Raw genomic sequence first — 15,650 nt, 5'->3', positions numbered from 1 at the left:
ATGATCTCTTACTCTGTGTATGTAAGTTTGCCAAGAATATAATTTTAAACAAATTGAAATTTAAGATTTATATGACAGTTCTATATATCTTGGGATTATAGCTACAATAACAGATTATACAAGTATCTCATAACAGACTTCTTTTCTTAGCAATGAAGTCCATCCTTTCTATTGGCTATTGAAAAGAACTTGCATTTTTACTTATCTTGCTCTTTAAAAATATGTTCTGTCCTTTTTCCCTCAGTTGGCTTAACCTTACCCGAGCTTTTAATTACATTTCTCCTCCTCTAACTGACCACCCTAAAAATTCAAGCCCTTGCCACAAATCTGTAAAAATGTTTCCACTGCAATGGGAGACAAAAATAGAACGATTCCACGTCTTTTTGGATTCATGCCTAGGAGAAACTATGCAGTGTTTGATTGACAGGAGGATGTAGCCTTTACCGAAAGCCATTTCTTTTAAAATACCCTGCATTTAGTCTTCAAGAATCTTCAAGCAAGTGTCCGAAGAAGGGGGTTTATCCTGCCCTGTGGCTGCTTTCATCTGTTGCTTCTGCTTGAGTTTTTCTAACTTATCATTCGATTGTTTGGGCTTTCCCGTACTTGTGGAACACACCAGCCTTTTCTTAGTTGGGTGAGCATTTTCTTATTTGGTTTTCTTGAAAAAATGTACAGCTGGAAAACTTACAAACATCCTTTAGTAATTTGGCTATAAAATTGCAATTCTGGATTACGGCTGCTTTTCTAAAAGTGTATCTTTCTACCGTTCCTCAGCTTTGTCAATAACATACTCTTAAGTAGAGCCAAAGAGCAGAAATGAGTTATAAGTCTTGCTGTGAAAAGTTTTGATTAAGGATTCTCTAGAGTCTTTTACTTTACAATTGCTCCGTACAGTGTCAATATCTGCCTGGGCTCCAGTGGCATAAAAAGCCTCATAAAGCTAATTGAATCATTAGGAGGGCAAAGAAAACACAGGTTTTTTTCCAGATGAGCTGCAGAATTAAAAAGATGGATTAAAAGAAAAGGATTAAAAGATCAGCAACAGCTGTATTTTGCTATTGTAAGATTTAATACAAAACTTCCTGATAAAAATGTACAAATATACTGAAAAATTCAGTTAATGTTAACAATCTTTTCAAAATGCTGATTTTGAAAAGATTTGCAATATTACAAACCACTTCTGCCCCTTTCTGCCTTTCTAAATACTTATCAGTATTGGAATAGATGGTCATTTGATTTTTCAAAAGCATTTGTAATTTGATTTTTCTGTATTTGGGTGTCTTTTTGATAAAGGCATTTAAATCTGCTTGTTTTGACATGTATTTCCTTATAACTTCATTGACAACAGAAAAAAAATTGGTTTTGAAATACCATATGTGGTAAATTCTTATGAAGGAGTCAAAGAATCAAACAGCAGTATGCTTTATTTATTTTTCACATAAGCAAATAACTGTCAGAGTCATCTTACTCATATGTACAGAACTGAGTTTATATTCTGACCAACTGAAGATAATGCAGAAATGTGAACATGTGAACAGGTTATGTGTTAGGTCGGAAATGCCACCATGTGTATGGTGACAGACAGTTTCGAATTGTATGTGTGAAAATAAGATAGGCATGTGCGGAAACAAAAAGGAATATCCTATACAAATCACATATATATTTATATATTTAGAGAATTTTGTACGATTCAGCCACCATCTTATCTCTTTGCCGTGCTTCATCTTTCAGCACCAGATGATCAGAAAAGTAAGCGGGGTCATTTGAGCCTACTTATAATTTGATAATAGTTTGACACTATTTCTCTAAGAAATTCTTAACAGAAAAGAAGCTAATTATAATCAAGTACCTATCTTTTTTTCCCAAATAAGTGTTTAAAATTCCATGCAGCTAATTCCCTAGAAAAGAGAAACTTAAAAATGCTGATTGTGGGAGTTACATTTTCAGAACTTCAGATAACATCCAGTTCTTTTTCTTTCTAGTTCTATTCAGACATCCATTCTTGAGTCTACAGAAGTGTTTTTAAAGAAGGAAAATGAGAAAGTACTCGACCCAAGTCCTGACCAAAATATTGAATGTCTATTTTGTTTTAATTTTTGCTTTGTTCAGCCTTTCTGTTTTAATTCCTCCCTAGGTAATTTGCCCCTCTGTTGTTCAAGGGGAAAAACACCCCTTCCATTCTTCCCATCCAAGATGATTATTTCATTCAATCCTTTTCCCTCCTTTACTCACCTAGTGATGCTATCTGCTCAAAAAAACTATGGCAAGATGGCAAGGGCTTGGTTTTCCTGAGGAGTAGCAGAAAACCTGGTACCAGATTTTCAGAGGTGTGGTCGGCAGAGAACCAACCTTGGCTAGAATGCCCAGCTGATGGTGAGATCTCTATTGCCCTAATTTGGATATGTCTAGAGCAGTGGTGGCTAAACTTTTTGGGCTCCTGTGCCAAAAATTGTGCGCATGCTTGCACTCATGCCCACAAGGCAATGAGCATCCCCCCCACACCTCCTACACATGTGCGTGCAATCCGCATCCCTCCCACCACCCCGCTGCCCTCTTACCTGCACTGCACTTCACAGCTGATTTTGGGCAGGTTTGAGGCCTTTTTTGGCCTCCCAAAGACTTGAGGAAGGCTTCTGCAGGCTTTTGCAGGCTTTGCAGGCCGAAAACTAGCCCCATTTCAATACTTCCAGTATTTTTGGAAAAATAGGAAGTGACAAAACGGGGCTAGTTTTTGGCCTGCAAAGTCTGCAGAAGCCTGCAGAAGCCTTCCTCAAGCCTTTGGGAGGCCGTAAAAGGCCTCAAACCCTCTGAAAAACAGTTGTGAGGCACTGCAGTGAGGTAAGTTTGCCTATAGCTCGTGTGCCATCACAAATGGCTCTGTGTGCCACCTGTGTCACGTCTGCCATAGGTTCTCCATCATGGGTCTAGAGTATGGTGAAGAACTGTGTGGCACCAAGGGGTAGTCAAGAACAAATATGCATGTGTGATCATGTCCTATCTGTTACCTGAGGCAATGGTCAGTATCATTTGAGATTCCAACTGAGTTATCTGTAATAAATGTAATAAGATATGAATCTCAGCTAAAAAGGTTTTCTTTAAAGTGTGGCAAAAATCAATTCTGTAGAACTTCAGAGATTTAAACATAATCTTGAACTGTCAGGATCAAGTGCAGAGAAAAGATGGTGAGATCCAACTGAGTCCAATCCTCTATTTGCTTTTGGACAGAATCTTGCCAGACTAAAGTTCCAATTTTCTAAGCTACTAGATACATCTTCAAAGATTCTAAGGTGTGGCTACCGTGATCTTCTTCCTTCTCCTTTACCCAACTCGGGGTTGCAAAGTCTCTTGAATGGGGTCTCTTTCTGGGAAAGCTCTGAATTGGCAAAACCTTCCCTGTCTGCTGCTGCAGGTGCACATTCCATCTCATGAACTGTGCCTGGAAAATAACTGGCAGCTCTTTGTGATTTTTCAATATATTCCAGTGATCATGTGGTAACTAGCGGTTCAACATCAGTTGAAGCCTTTGAATTCTCTTGAAGGATTATTTCAAATAAAGCACGTTGCACTAGTCTGATCATGTCATTAAGCTATAGACATGCAGTATGTTGTTAGGTTCATCTTGCTTCTTAATGCTTGCAGCAAAACCATCAGATTCAGTGATGGAAATATATCTCTTGGCTGTTTCTCGAAGTTCAAAGGTAGCTGAACTTTAGGAAGTGCTGCCAAAAGTGCACTGTTTTTTCAGTAGAAGTGAAATCCTAATCTAGAATAGGCTAAAACTGGTCTGGCTTCTTCCTGACCAACCTTATTCCTACGCGAGCTAGATGCAATGTAACCTTGCATATACTCATCCAGCCCATTATCAAACTTAATCTCTAACTGTGGTATGCAACTAAATGGCAAAACAGTATAGAGCCAAATGTTGTTAGCATACTAGTGACATCATACTCTAGATAATTTGCCCTAATGCTTCTTGAACATTATTGGTGGAAATTCTTTTTAAGTCAAAGGCTTCACTATTTCAAAAGTTCTTATGATGCTGTGGTCATGTGATAATAGGGCGTGTCATTTAATGGGGTAAAAAAATATTTTTTGCAGTTGTTTTTCAGTGTGAAGGTTCTAAAAATATGATTATACACAAATCTGCTGTTATTTTTGCCATTGCAGAACATTTAGCTTGGTATGATAAATCCACATCTGATCTTATACTCCACAAATACTGTTAACTTATTCTTATTAAAATTACATCTTGTACTACAAAAATTGAAGTTTTTTTTCTTGCACAAGTCTTATCTAGCTGAGCAAAACATAATCCATGCAATCATAAACTAACATCAGAAAGCAATTATCTGAGTTATAAAAATGTTTAAGCGAGTTTCATCAAATCTTGTTTTGATTCATTCTTCGACATCAGCTGCCAACTTGCTTCTTGGCCTCTGATATAACTCTCACATTTCTCATGTGTATACACTCTGCTATCTCTGTGACCTGTTTCACACCTCTCTCTATTGATTGGGCATGACAGGGCCACTGTGGCAGGGGTGGGATTCAATTTTTTTAAACAACCAGTTCTGTGGGTGTGGCTTAGCTGGTGGGTGCGGCTTGGTGGTCATGTGACTGGGTGGACATGGCTTGGTGGTCATGTTATTGGCTGGGCGTGGCCAACTCAATATCACTCACATCGAGACATGCATCTCCTCTCCTGACCTTTCATGACTGTAGGGATGCTGCAACAGTCATAAGTGTGAAAAATGGTCATAAGTCACTTTTTTCAATGACATTGTAACTTTGAATGGTCACTCCACACAAGCAAAGTACCAGCAAAAGAGGGAAAAATAACTCCAGAGATGTTCCTGAGACAGGAAGTCTAGTCCTGCCAAGAATGTAATAAGGGTTAATGGAGAGGCAGTTTCTGTAAGCAACACCAGAATGTTTCCTTCCTGCCTTCCGTACAGGATTAGGCCAGTCATTTCTTCTAACAACCGGTTCTCTGAACTGCTTAGAATGTTAACAAATGGTTCTAGCGAATAGGTGTGAACTGGTAGAATCCCACCCCTGCACTGTGGTACTTGCACTGTTTTGTCAATGAACTTCTTTATTTCTGCTGTAGTCAGTTTGCACGTCAAAGGTGGCTCCATGTACACCTTCAGACCAATCGATCAGCTCCAGTAGAGTGGATGTTGTGACCTCTACCCAGTGCATGGCACTACCTTCATAGCCAGTATTAGAATAACAGAGTTGGAAGGGACCCCCTGCTTAGGCAGGAAACCCTATAGCATTTCAGACAAATGGTTATCCAATCTCTTCTTAAAAACTTCCACTGTTGGAGCATTTACAATTTCTGGAGACAAGTTGTTCCACTGATTAATTGTTCTAACTGTCAGAAAAATTTCTCCTTGGTTCTAAGTTGCTTCTCTCCTTGATTAGTTTCCACCCATTGCTTTTTGTCCAATTATTAACATTTGTAGAATCTCCTCCAAAGGCCTTCAAGCTTTTGTCAATGCCTTTCTTCTTCATGAAATACACCAGATTATCTGCAATCACTTGAGCAGGTTTTCCTGTTTTTGAGCCTTTCTCTGGAGTGAAATGATAATGATATCTTCCACCCAGCTCACTGCACACAGAACAATGTTCTTCTTTGATGGTACTGGAGAATTGGTGGTCTGAATTGTTTGCTGGGGAATTGCTGGTCTGAAAAGTTATGATATTTATGTACTTATTTACCAAGCATATCTAAATTATATTAAAGTAACCAAGATACCTATTAAGTATGGGAAATAAGAGGCTGAACCAGGGCTTAGTGCAACAAGGTTTATTTACAAGGACTGAACGTGCTTGCTCAGCCTGGAACTGGCTCGCAGCGAACAGCGAAAGGGCTGGACCCAGCAGCCTGCTTTTATAGCAGGCTGCTGGGGAAACCCAGCCAATGAGAAGGGGCAGCCGCCTCTGCAGCGTGAACGGACCTGGGTGGGAACTTCTTCAAGGTCCAGGGACATAACACCCCTTCCCCCCAGATGCGAACACGCATAGTCCTTGAGGTATACGGGAGGTTTGTGCTGACGTCCAGAGCGGCGCAACTCTGGTGTGCTGTTTGGTAGATCAGAGTCCGTCGGTGACTGTTGGCTCGATGATGAGTCCCGAGTACCACCCTCGGTCGGAGCAGGCCCGGGGCTAGAAGGGCTGGACGCTGGGAGTGTCCTCACGCCGTCTGGCTCGGATGGGTTGGACGCTAGGTCGCCGCAGTCAGCATTTGGATTCTCTGGTCCGGCTGAAGGTGTTAGCAGGTCATCGGGGTAGATGTTGCTGTGAGGTAGTTGCAGCGGACTCTCACCGGTCTGTGCCCACGAGTCGCGGCTGACGAGGGTGCCCTGGTGTCTCCGAAGCTGGTCCAGATGTCGTCTCCAGACCCGGCCATCTTCCAGCTTAACCCGGTATGATCTGGGTCCTGTGATGGCTACGATTTCTCCCGGGATCCACAATGGGTCGCCAGCGAAGTTTCTCGCGAACACGGGTTCCTGCAAGACAAAATGCCTACTCCCCGATGTGGAAGCGAGAGGAGAGTCAGGGCAGTAATGTGGGTGAAGCCTGTCCAATACAGTTCGCAGGCGTCTGCCCATCAGAAGCTCGGCCGGGGACTTGTTGGTTACCGTGCAAGGGGTTGAATGCTGGCTCAACAGGAAACAGGATAGTTTGTGGTGCCAGTCTTCCTTGTTGAACCTGGCCAGGGCTTCTTTAGTGGTCCTAACAGCTCTCTCTGCCAGCCCGTTACTGGCAGGATGAAAGGGGGCCGTGAAGATGTGACGAATGCCCAGGTTGGCCGTAAGCGACTGAATTTGGTTGGCGCGAATTGGGGACCATTGTCGGAAACAATGGAGTCTGGTAGACCGTGCGTAACGAATAGGCGAGTCAATGCCTTGATGACTGCTTGTGAAGTGGTCGTGGATAGTTGTGCCACATCAATCCACTTTGAGTAAGAGTCTACGACCACGAGGAACATTTTGCCATGCAATGGGCCCGCGAGATCGATGTGAATCCTGGACCAGGGTGCGTTGGCACTTTCCCACTTGGTGGGGGTGGCAATTGGAGGAGATGGACGGAAACCTGGCAGGGATGGCAGGAGCTTACCCATTTGTTGATGTCCTCATCGAGGCCGGGCCACCAAATGTAGCCGCGCCAACACCTTCATTCTGACGATGCCCGGGTGGCCTCGTGCAACGCCTCCAGCACTCGGGTACGCAGAGATGTCGGGATGACCACTCGAGTGCCCCACAGCAGGCAGCCCTGTAAGCTCGACAGTTCCTGTAAGCGGGTCTTAAATGGAGTGAATTTAGCTTCAATGTCACTGCCCGGCCACCCCCTCCTCACCCAGTCCAGTACCTGGGCGATCGTTTTGTCCGCTTTGGATTTATAGGCAATATCAAGGGCAGTGATTGGGAGGTCCAGTTGGGTGACTTCAAAAATGGCGTTGACCGGGGCAGGGTCTTCAGCTGGGGCAGGCAGGGGGCAGCGGCTGAGGGCGTCTGCGTGGGACAATGTTTTACCTGGGCGGTGCACGAGTCTATACGAGTATGCTGCTAGGAAAAGGGTCCATCTGGTCATTCTGGGGACAGAATTTGAGGGGTCTGCTTGTCACCTGCTAGTAACCCTAAGAGCGGTTTGTGGTCCGTGACTAGCTCGAAAAAGTGGCCAAAGAGAAATTCGTGAAATTTCTTCACCGCTGCAACAGCTGCCAAGGCTTCTTTATCGATCTGACTGTAATTGCGCTCTGTTGCAGAGAGCGTCCTGGAAAAAAAAGCGATAGGGGCCTCGGAGCCGTTGGGGAGCCTGTGGCTTAAGACTGCCCCAATTCCGAAGGGAGATGCGTCTGCTGCCAGTACTAATGGAAGGTTGGGGTCAAACTGGATAAGCACTGCCTCTGATGTGAGTAGCGACTTGACTGCGCGGAAAGCGGAGTCTTCTTTGTGTCCCCAATGCCAAACCATTTTTTTATCCAGAAGTCTATGGAGGGGTTCTGCCACAGAGGCTTTATGAGGCAGGAACGACCGCGTAAAGTTCAAGAGCCCCAAAAAGGCCTGCAGTTCCGCTTTGGAGGTTGGAGTGGGTGCCTCGTGTATTGCCTTAACCTTGGACTCCAGGGGTGAATGCCTGAGGCGTCAATTTTATAACCCAGAAAGTCCACCTGTCTAGTGGCAATGGCACATTTTTTCTTTTTTTAACTTGAGGCCATGCTGCCTGAACCTCTCTAGGACTGCTCGAACTCTCTGGAAGAGTTGGGGTCTGTTCCTGGCCGAGACTAAGATGTCATCGAAGTAGGGTACTACTCCAGGAAGGCCCTGTAAAATCCGCTCCATGAGGGATTGAAAAATGCCTGGGGCAACACTTACGCCAAACTGGAGACGCTTGCACCGGAAGGCACCCTGTGGGTGACAATGGTCTGAAGTTCTGCCGTTTGGTCATCAACAGGGAACTGTTGATATGCTTGAGACATGTCCAATTTGGCAAAGATAGTGCCAGGTTCAAAAGTATGTAATAAATGCTGAATGACGGGTACTGGGTAAGCGCTAACTTGCAAGAATTTATTGATTGTGGTCTTGTAGTCTGAGCAAATTCTCAGGCTACCATCTTTTTTGAGGGGTGTGACGATGGGCGTCTCCCATTTGGCGAAGTCTGTAGGCTCCAGGATCCCTTGTTTTAGTAATTTATCTAATTCAAGGTTTAATTTAGGCCGAATGGCGAATGGAACTCCACGAGGTTTTAACCGAATTGGGACTGCCTGGGGATCGACTGAAAATGAGATAGGGGTGCCGTTATAACACCCTAACTCATCACTGAATACGTCTGCGTAATCAGCAAACAGGGAGTCCGTGTCAGAGGTTGAGGTAGCATGGACTCCTGTTAGCCCTAAACCGAGGTGGGGAAACCAATCAAGTCCCAAAAATGTAGGGAGGTTGCCGCTCACTACCACTAGAGGTAGGTGGCCCTTAAAGGTTTTAAAATTAACAAAAAACTTGCCTCTGCCGATTACAGGAATGGTCTTCCCCTGGCAGTCCTTTAGGCTAAGCTGGCACTTCTGGAGTCGGTTTCTTGATAGGCTGGGTTGAAGTTCCTTGAGGGTGTTCCAGGAAATAATGGAGAGCGCTGACCCCGTGTCAACCTCCATGTTGCAAGGTTTACCTTCTAACAAGACGGAAAGAGAGATTTTACTAATAGAATAGCAAGTGTGATTAGCGCGGAGGTGTGTGCGACAGTTTAATACTTGCCTTTGGGGCCCGGCATGTGCGAATGAAGATGCCCTTTGTGCTGCGTTGTGTGAGGCTTGGCATACTCTTGCAATGTGCCCCTTCTTATGGCAGTTGTTGCAAGTGGCTCCTTTGAATTTGCATGTGGTCCTCAGGTGAGGTCCACCACAGGAAAGGCACAGGGTGATGTGCTTGGATGGCCCGGTGTTATCTTGTCTGGTTCCTACCTGTGGGCGCCTGGCGTTTGTGAGGCGGTGAATGTCGGCCTCGTCATTTGGGTCTTCCTCGTTGACCACCTCTTCTGAGTGGACGGGAACTGCTGTTTGCTTGGTGACAGGACCTTGGATCTCGGTGGCTGAATGAGATGCCAGCTCCTCTGCCAGGGCTTCCTCGATGGCTTGAGCGAGGTTAAGGTCTTTTTTGGCAAGCAGCCGTCTTTGTAGGTGCAGGTCCTTGACCCCGCAGACCAGCTGGTCTAGGAGCATGTCATCGAGATAGCTGCCAAACCCACAATGGAGTGCTGCAGTCCTGAGAGCAGCCATGTACTGATTGATGCTCTCTTTGTCCCCCTGCTTCCTCATTCTGAAGGTGAAGCATCTTGCAATCTGTGAAGGTCTAGGAGAATAGTGGTTAGTAAGGATTTCTAACAGTTCTGTCCAGGGGACATTCTTTAACTCACGTGGAGCCACAAGAGCTGTGGCAGTATCGAAGACGATGGCTCCACAGTAGGTCAGGAAATATGCTTTCTTTCGGTGTTCCCTGCATCAGCCAATCCGATGGCGTCGATGTAATGATTAAACCGATTCTTGTATGATTCCCACTTCTCCTCATCCGGCTTGAACGCTGGGAAGGCTGGATTGGAGTTCATGTTGTGGGTCTACTGGTTAACCTGTTGGGGAAAATGCTCTCTCTCTGGGTAGCAGTAGAGGTTTAGTGCCTGTGCTAGGCAAGTGCTCTCTCTCTCTGGGGTAGCAGTAGAGGTTTAGTGCCTGTGCTAGGCAAGTGACTTCAGCTCTGGGGAAATTTCGCAATTCCCTTCTCTCTCTCTGGGGATCAGAAGGTGTTTAGACTGCAACGGTCATTGGCAGCGTTTTTGAAATTCGCGCCTGTGTGGGTGTTAGCGATTTCGTAATACAACGCTGTGTTGTATTTGAATGTGACTCAGCTGACAGCTGTTTGAATTTCGCGCCTAAACGGCACGAGCGGCTGCGGCTCGCAGCGCTACACTTCCTCTGTAGCTTATGCTAACGAGCGGCTACAGGCGCTTCTCACTTTCACTAGCTTGTTTGCTGATCGCTTTCTCTCTGGGTTGCGGATCAGCGTTCGTTCTCATTTCGGGCTGATCGCTCTCTCTGGGTTGCGGTCAGCGTTTGCCCTTATTTTGGCTGATCGCTCTCTCTCTGGGCTGCGGATCAGCGTTCGTTCTCATTTCGGGCTGATCGCTCTCTCTGGGTTGCGGTCAGCGTTTGCCCTTATTTTGGCTGATCGCTCTCTCTCTGGGCTGCAGATCAGCGTTTTAGTGATTCAGCGTTGCAGCTTGCCTCTGGTAGCCATCCCACCCTCGTCGCCAGTATTAAGTATGGGAAATAAGAGGCTGAACCAGGGCTTAGTGCAACAAGGTTTATTTACAAGGACTGAACGTGCTTGCTCAGCCTGGAACTGGCTCGCAGCGAACAGCGAAAGGGCTGGACCCAGCAGCCTGCTTTTATAGCAGGCTGCTGGGGAAACCCAGCCAATGAGAAGGGGCAGCCGCCCCTGCAGCGTGAACGGACCTGGGTGGGAACTTCTTCAAGGTCCAGGGACATAACAATACCTTTACAATTCCTAAGGCATGTCACAATTTTTGAACACCCCTAGTGTTCGGAAATGGAAAGTTGAAAAATTTGACATGTCCTAACGTGATAATGTTATTAAAGGGAACACAAATTAAACTTGGGTTTTTCTCCCCATTTGGGAGGTTGGGAGTGTTTTTAAAAACCAAGTAAGTTTAATAAACATACTACAGTTAAAAAGCAAATTAAATAATATTGTTGTTCTTTTCCTACAAAAATATAGAAAATTGGCCAATAAAGTAATGTTATTTTTACATGACCATTGCTAAATTTTGGCATTATAATGTTGCATGCTCTGGGAACTGAAAAAAAGAAAGAGGGGGATGTGTGTGATGACTGTAGTCCAGGATGATCAATGGCATTTGGAAGTGACAATGAGATATTGGAGAATTAATAGGGCTACACCATTCCCTTTTGTTTCTAAATACAGGTCACCTAACATTCAGTCTCAATTCTACATGCTGGCTGAAAGCCCAGTTGAAATGGATCCAGATAAGTGGTGTTTTCCAAATATACCCTCTTGTTCACTTCAACCTTGATCATTCATTCTGGAAATTGATTTGGCTTTATGACTTTTTTGCCAGTATTGCAATTGCTGCTAGGGTATAATTTCAGCCCCCCGCCCCCGCCAACTATAATCTATTAGAAGCTTAAGAGTACAACTAAATTATACTAAACAAATATGCTCTGGCATTAATCTTATCTATATTATTCTGCTTTTTACCAATAAATTGAGAGTGAGTGGTACTAATCCATCAGCTTTACGATAAAATTCAAAAGATTACGTTAAAATATCTCCGCCCTTTCTTGTCTACTAGTATAAATTTTGTTTGCATCTTGTCTTGATTGCATAATTTGGCTTCTTACTAGACAACGACATAATTTTATGAGGAACACTTGCTATATTGTTTGAGTTCTAGGGAGTAGGTTGTACAATAATGGCAATGAATCATGCTATGAAATTTTTGAATTTTGAAATGGAAGACAGTAGAGCCTTTGAGATCCTGAAATGTGCAGATGTTGGTAACAAAAGTAGAATTGAGATTTCACTTATTTGAGATTGCGGAAAAACATTCCATTGTAGGTTTCCATAGCTACATACGTTAACCTGTATAATAAAAGCCTATGTCCATGGATATAGGCTGTCCTCTGTTCAGAGAAATCCCCTCCCCCCCATAATTTCAACAGGAAGCAAAGTGCAACACATAACAAATGTGGAACGGTTCTAATAGCTCGACTTTACTTGCTGGCTTAGCAGATAATAAACTTTGAGGATATTTATAGTATGTGAGAACAGGTTGTTCATATGTGACTTTTGAAATTTATCTGTGGGAAGAGCAGTAAATGGAACTCATACCCGTTACTGGGGCAATGTAGCATGTGTTACACAGACATATTTCTTCTGTCTCTGATTTGAAAGACTGATCAGACTCTAGGAGTTCTGATACAGAAATTAGAGATGACATCACTAACTGCAGATGACATACATCGCAACAGAGATGGACAGGTTGCAAAATGCTCTTTCTCAGGCATCAGAGCTAAGCATTCATAGCCCCCTCTAAATTGTCTTCCAGTTGTGCAGTTTAAGGAAAGAGAAGCAGCTTAAAGAAAGAGATGCAGTTACTATTGAAGGCTTCCCTGGAAGATGAAGGCCAGGACAGAAATAGTTTAAACATCAATTATCCAATTATTTATTAGTGATTAATAATGACTGATTGATGAAAATGTCTTGCTGTAGTTGGGAGAATGTCTAATAATAATAATAATAATAATAATAATAATAATAATAATAATAATAATAATAATAATAATAATAATATATCGATTCCTTGCTTTTAAAGAAGGCATTGTGCATTGTGATAAACAATGCCAAACTTCTCTAACATGGAAAACACCCAATTCTTAAGTGTAATTAACATGAGATATGAATATAATTAGTATTATTAAATAAAGTAGCAAAATAAAAAAGTGGGAATGGAAGGTTAGGGTAATGGACTCAGATGTGGTGGAACCCAATCAGATGCAGAGAAATAGATAATCACACATCAGGTTGTATCTTCACCGTCTCTCCCACTCTTCCACTAGCTCAGGGGTGGGATTCTACTGGTTTGGCTGGGTTCTATAGAACCGGTAGCTCCAAAGAGCAGCTGACACCAAACCGATTCGCTCCAAAGATCTTTTTGTCTTTATTTAGGCCCACCCGCCCTCCTGGGCTCTAGGCTGTCCTTTATTCCCTGCTAAAGCAACCTAAGTTGCTTTGCACAGCACAGCTGAGTGCCTTGCATCAGCAGGAGAAGGTTATTCATTGCAGGAAAAGTTGATTTACAAGTACTGCGCACATGCGCACACTGACCGAACCCGGTTATTATGCCATTAGGATCCCACCCCTACACCAGCCTCATCTGTTTCTAAGAGTGTGAATCTCAGGACTTTACAGGAGGCTGAATGTGGCCTTGAAAACAGAATAAGCTTGTTTGTTAGGAGCCCTCTGGCTGTTTGAGTTGGTGACTCTCACAATCCTTTGTGTCTGAGAGGCAGAAAAGGGCAGTGGTCTAAACATCTGGAAGGTCCCAGGCTGCTGCCCTTTAGATTAAACAGCAGATTGTCTAACAAAAAGGGCATTTATTGCTAAAATTATCCATTTTATCAGAATATTGGGAAGAAATTGACAAAATGCTTTTTTTTAAAAAGAAGTGGATAAAATAATTGCAGGATTGTTTAGCCTATAATTCCTTTTCAAGTTTATTTAGCAAAACCCATATGTGCAATATTTTAAATGTGCATTTTTTTTTATCATTAACTGCTTTCAGTTCTGGTTTTTGTAAAAAGGAGACATGTAAATATAATAACTGTTAGGTCAAACCTCAGCATTAGTGTGGCTTCTGCAAAGGGAGTTCTTATCAGGCTTTTAGAGATTATTATTGAAATTCTTCCATAAACATCTCCAAAGCAAATGAGGCATTCTTATGTGTGTAGGTGTTTAATTACACCTTTATTTCTGACAGGTTCAGCAAGGTTTCAATCTTCTAGAGGAGATCTGGATATACATTATACATGTAGACTAGAGAAAGTCTTGATAATATACCTTATGGTGGTTTCAGAGCTAGCACAGCTATTAGAGAAGTGACCAGGCTGTCTTAGAGGAATATTTAGGAGAGGATAGTCCATTCTGGGCTTTTATATGATATCAATAATTCACACAATCCCAAGCAGTTTCAAAAAGGTTTCTAAACTGTATGAAAAAAAGGAAACAGAGAGGGAGAGAAAGAGATATTAAAACACTTAAAAAATATTAAGACACTTAAAAAATAGCACATATTGGTTAAACATTTTTCTACTCATAATTTAGGTTGATAGGACTGTTCAGAAAGTGTGAATCTGCAGCCAATTACCCAATGAAACTGTTATATTTTAAACAGATAAAATATTAGAAAAGAAAGAAGAAACCCTCATATTTTATCATGGCAAGTCTAGCAGATGAGGCTATTAAAACCCTCCTTTTCATCTCTTTCTCTGCCTCATCATTTACTTCCCTAGTTTTCTGACCTGCTCCTTTTGTGAGTTGTTCATTGGAATCCTCTAGGGAGGATCACTATCAGGTCTAATCAGCTTGCTGTTACTTTACACCAAGCAGAGAACAAATGTTCCAACGGTTAATGTTAGAAAATATGTTTGCCTTATCCTCATTATTCTTCTGACGGGAAGATGGCTTTGGCTCTCTTTTGACTGGACAACAGACAAAATGGATTTAATGCCTTGGACTGGAATACCCTGAAATTATAATTATGTAAGATATTTCTCATTTCTTATTTAGTGGCCTGTACTGCCATATGATCGGAGGAATACTCATGCTTTGTCCGATTGCGATGCATGATGTAAGCCCTAATGCTTGTAAAGTTGTAAGACTTTGTCTGTACCATGTAAGAGGATTGTTCTGGAAGAAAATACTAGATTAGGTGCTGTTTGTTTGTTTGTTTGTGGAAGGCAGTTTTCTCGGGGGTTTCTTTTTTATTGAGCCGAGTGCTGGCAGACATAGGCCTATAATTTTGAAGTATCAGGGTCCCCTCCCCCACTTTATCTTTAACCACACTTCCATTTCTTTCACATTCAACACTATTTTTCTTTTCACTTTAATAAAAAAACTACAGGATGTAGTAAGATTCTTTTTCATGTACTGATCATAAGTACCATTTTAAGGTTTAAGTAGAGTAAAGATGTATTCCTATGTGCATGCAAGGTTCAAAAGCCTGGTGTTATTCTTTTCTGGAAGAAACTGTGGTTGTATGTGTTGATACAATCATGTGATATCGTTATTTTCTTTCTCCCCTTAACCCAAGGCCCAGGTGACTTCACCTGCTTTCTGAAGCCCTTCTCACAGGGGTGGGATGCTACCGGATCTGTCCGGCTCTGTAGAACCGGTAGCTCTGAAGAGCAGCAGACACAGAACTGGTTCTGTGTCTGCTGCTGTTTTGGCCCACCTGCCCGCCCGGGCTCTTACCTGACCTTTATTTCATGATTTTTCAACCTCAGCTGTTTTGCGCAGCACAGCTGTGGTTGAAAAAAACAGGAAAAAAGTGCT

At 43.0% G+C, this 15,650-nt stretch overlaps 1 protein-coding gene across 2 annotated transcripts in view; it reads left to right on the top strand.

Moving 5' to 3' along the window:
* Nucleotides 1–418: 418 nt before the first annotated feature.
* INSC (INSC spindle orientation adaptor protein) overlaps nt 419–15,650 on the top strand; it is a 152,392-nt gene continuing 137,160 nt past the window's right edge. The window contains exon 1 of one of the 2 annotated variants that reach the window (XM_087921051.1): nt 419–634. The gene's annotated coding sequence lies outside the window, so the exon portion shown is untranslated. The remainder of the gene's footprint in view (nt 635–15,650) is intronic. The other variant, XM_087921052.1, reaches the window with a different exon arrangement.

This window comes from Pseudonaja textilis, chromosome 1 (genome assembly GCF_049901715.1).
Source record: "Pseudonaja textilis isolate UNSWEBS1 chromosome 1, rPseTex1.2, whole genome shotgun sequence".
Classification (NCBI taxonomy): Eukaryota; Metazoa; Chordata; class Lepidosauria; order Squamata; family Elapidae; genus Pseudonaja; species Pseudonaja textilis.
The sequence above is the reverse complement of the archived record's forward strand: the minus strand, read 5'-3'. Positions and strand labels throughout refer to the sequence as shown.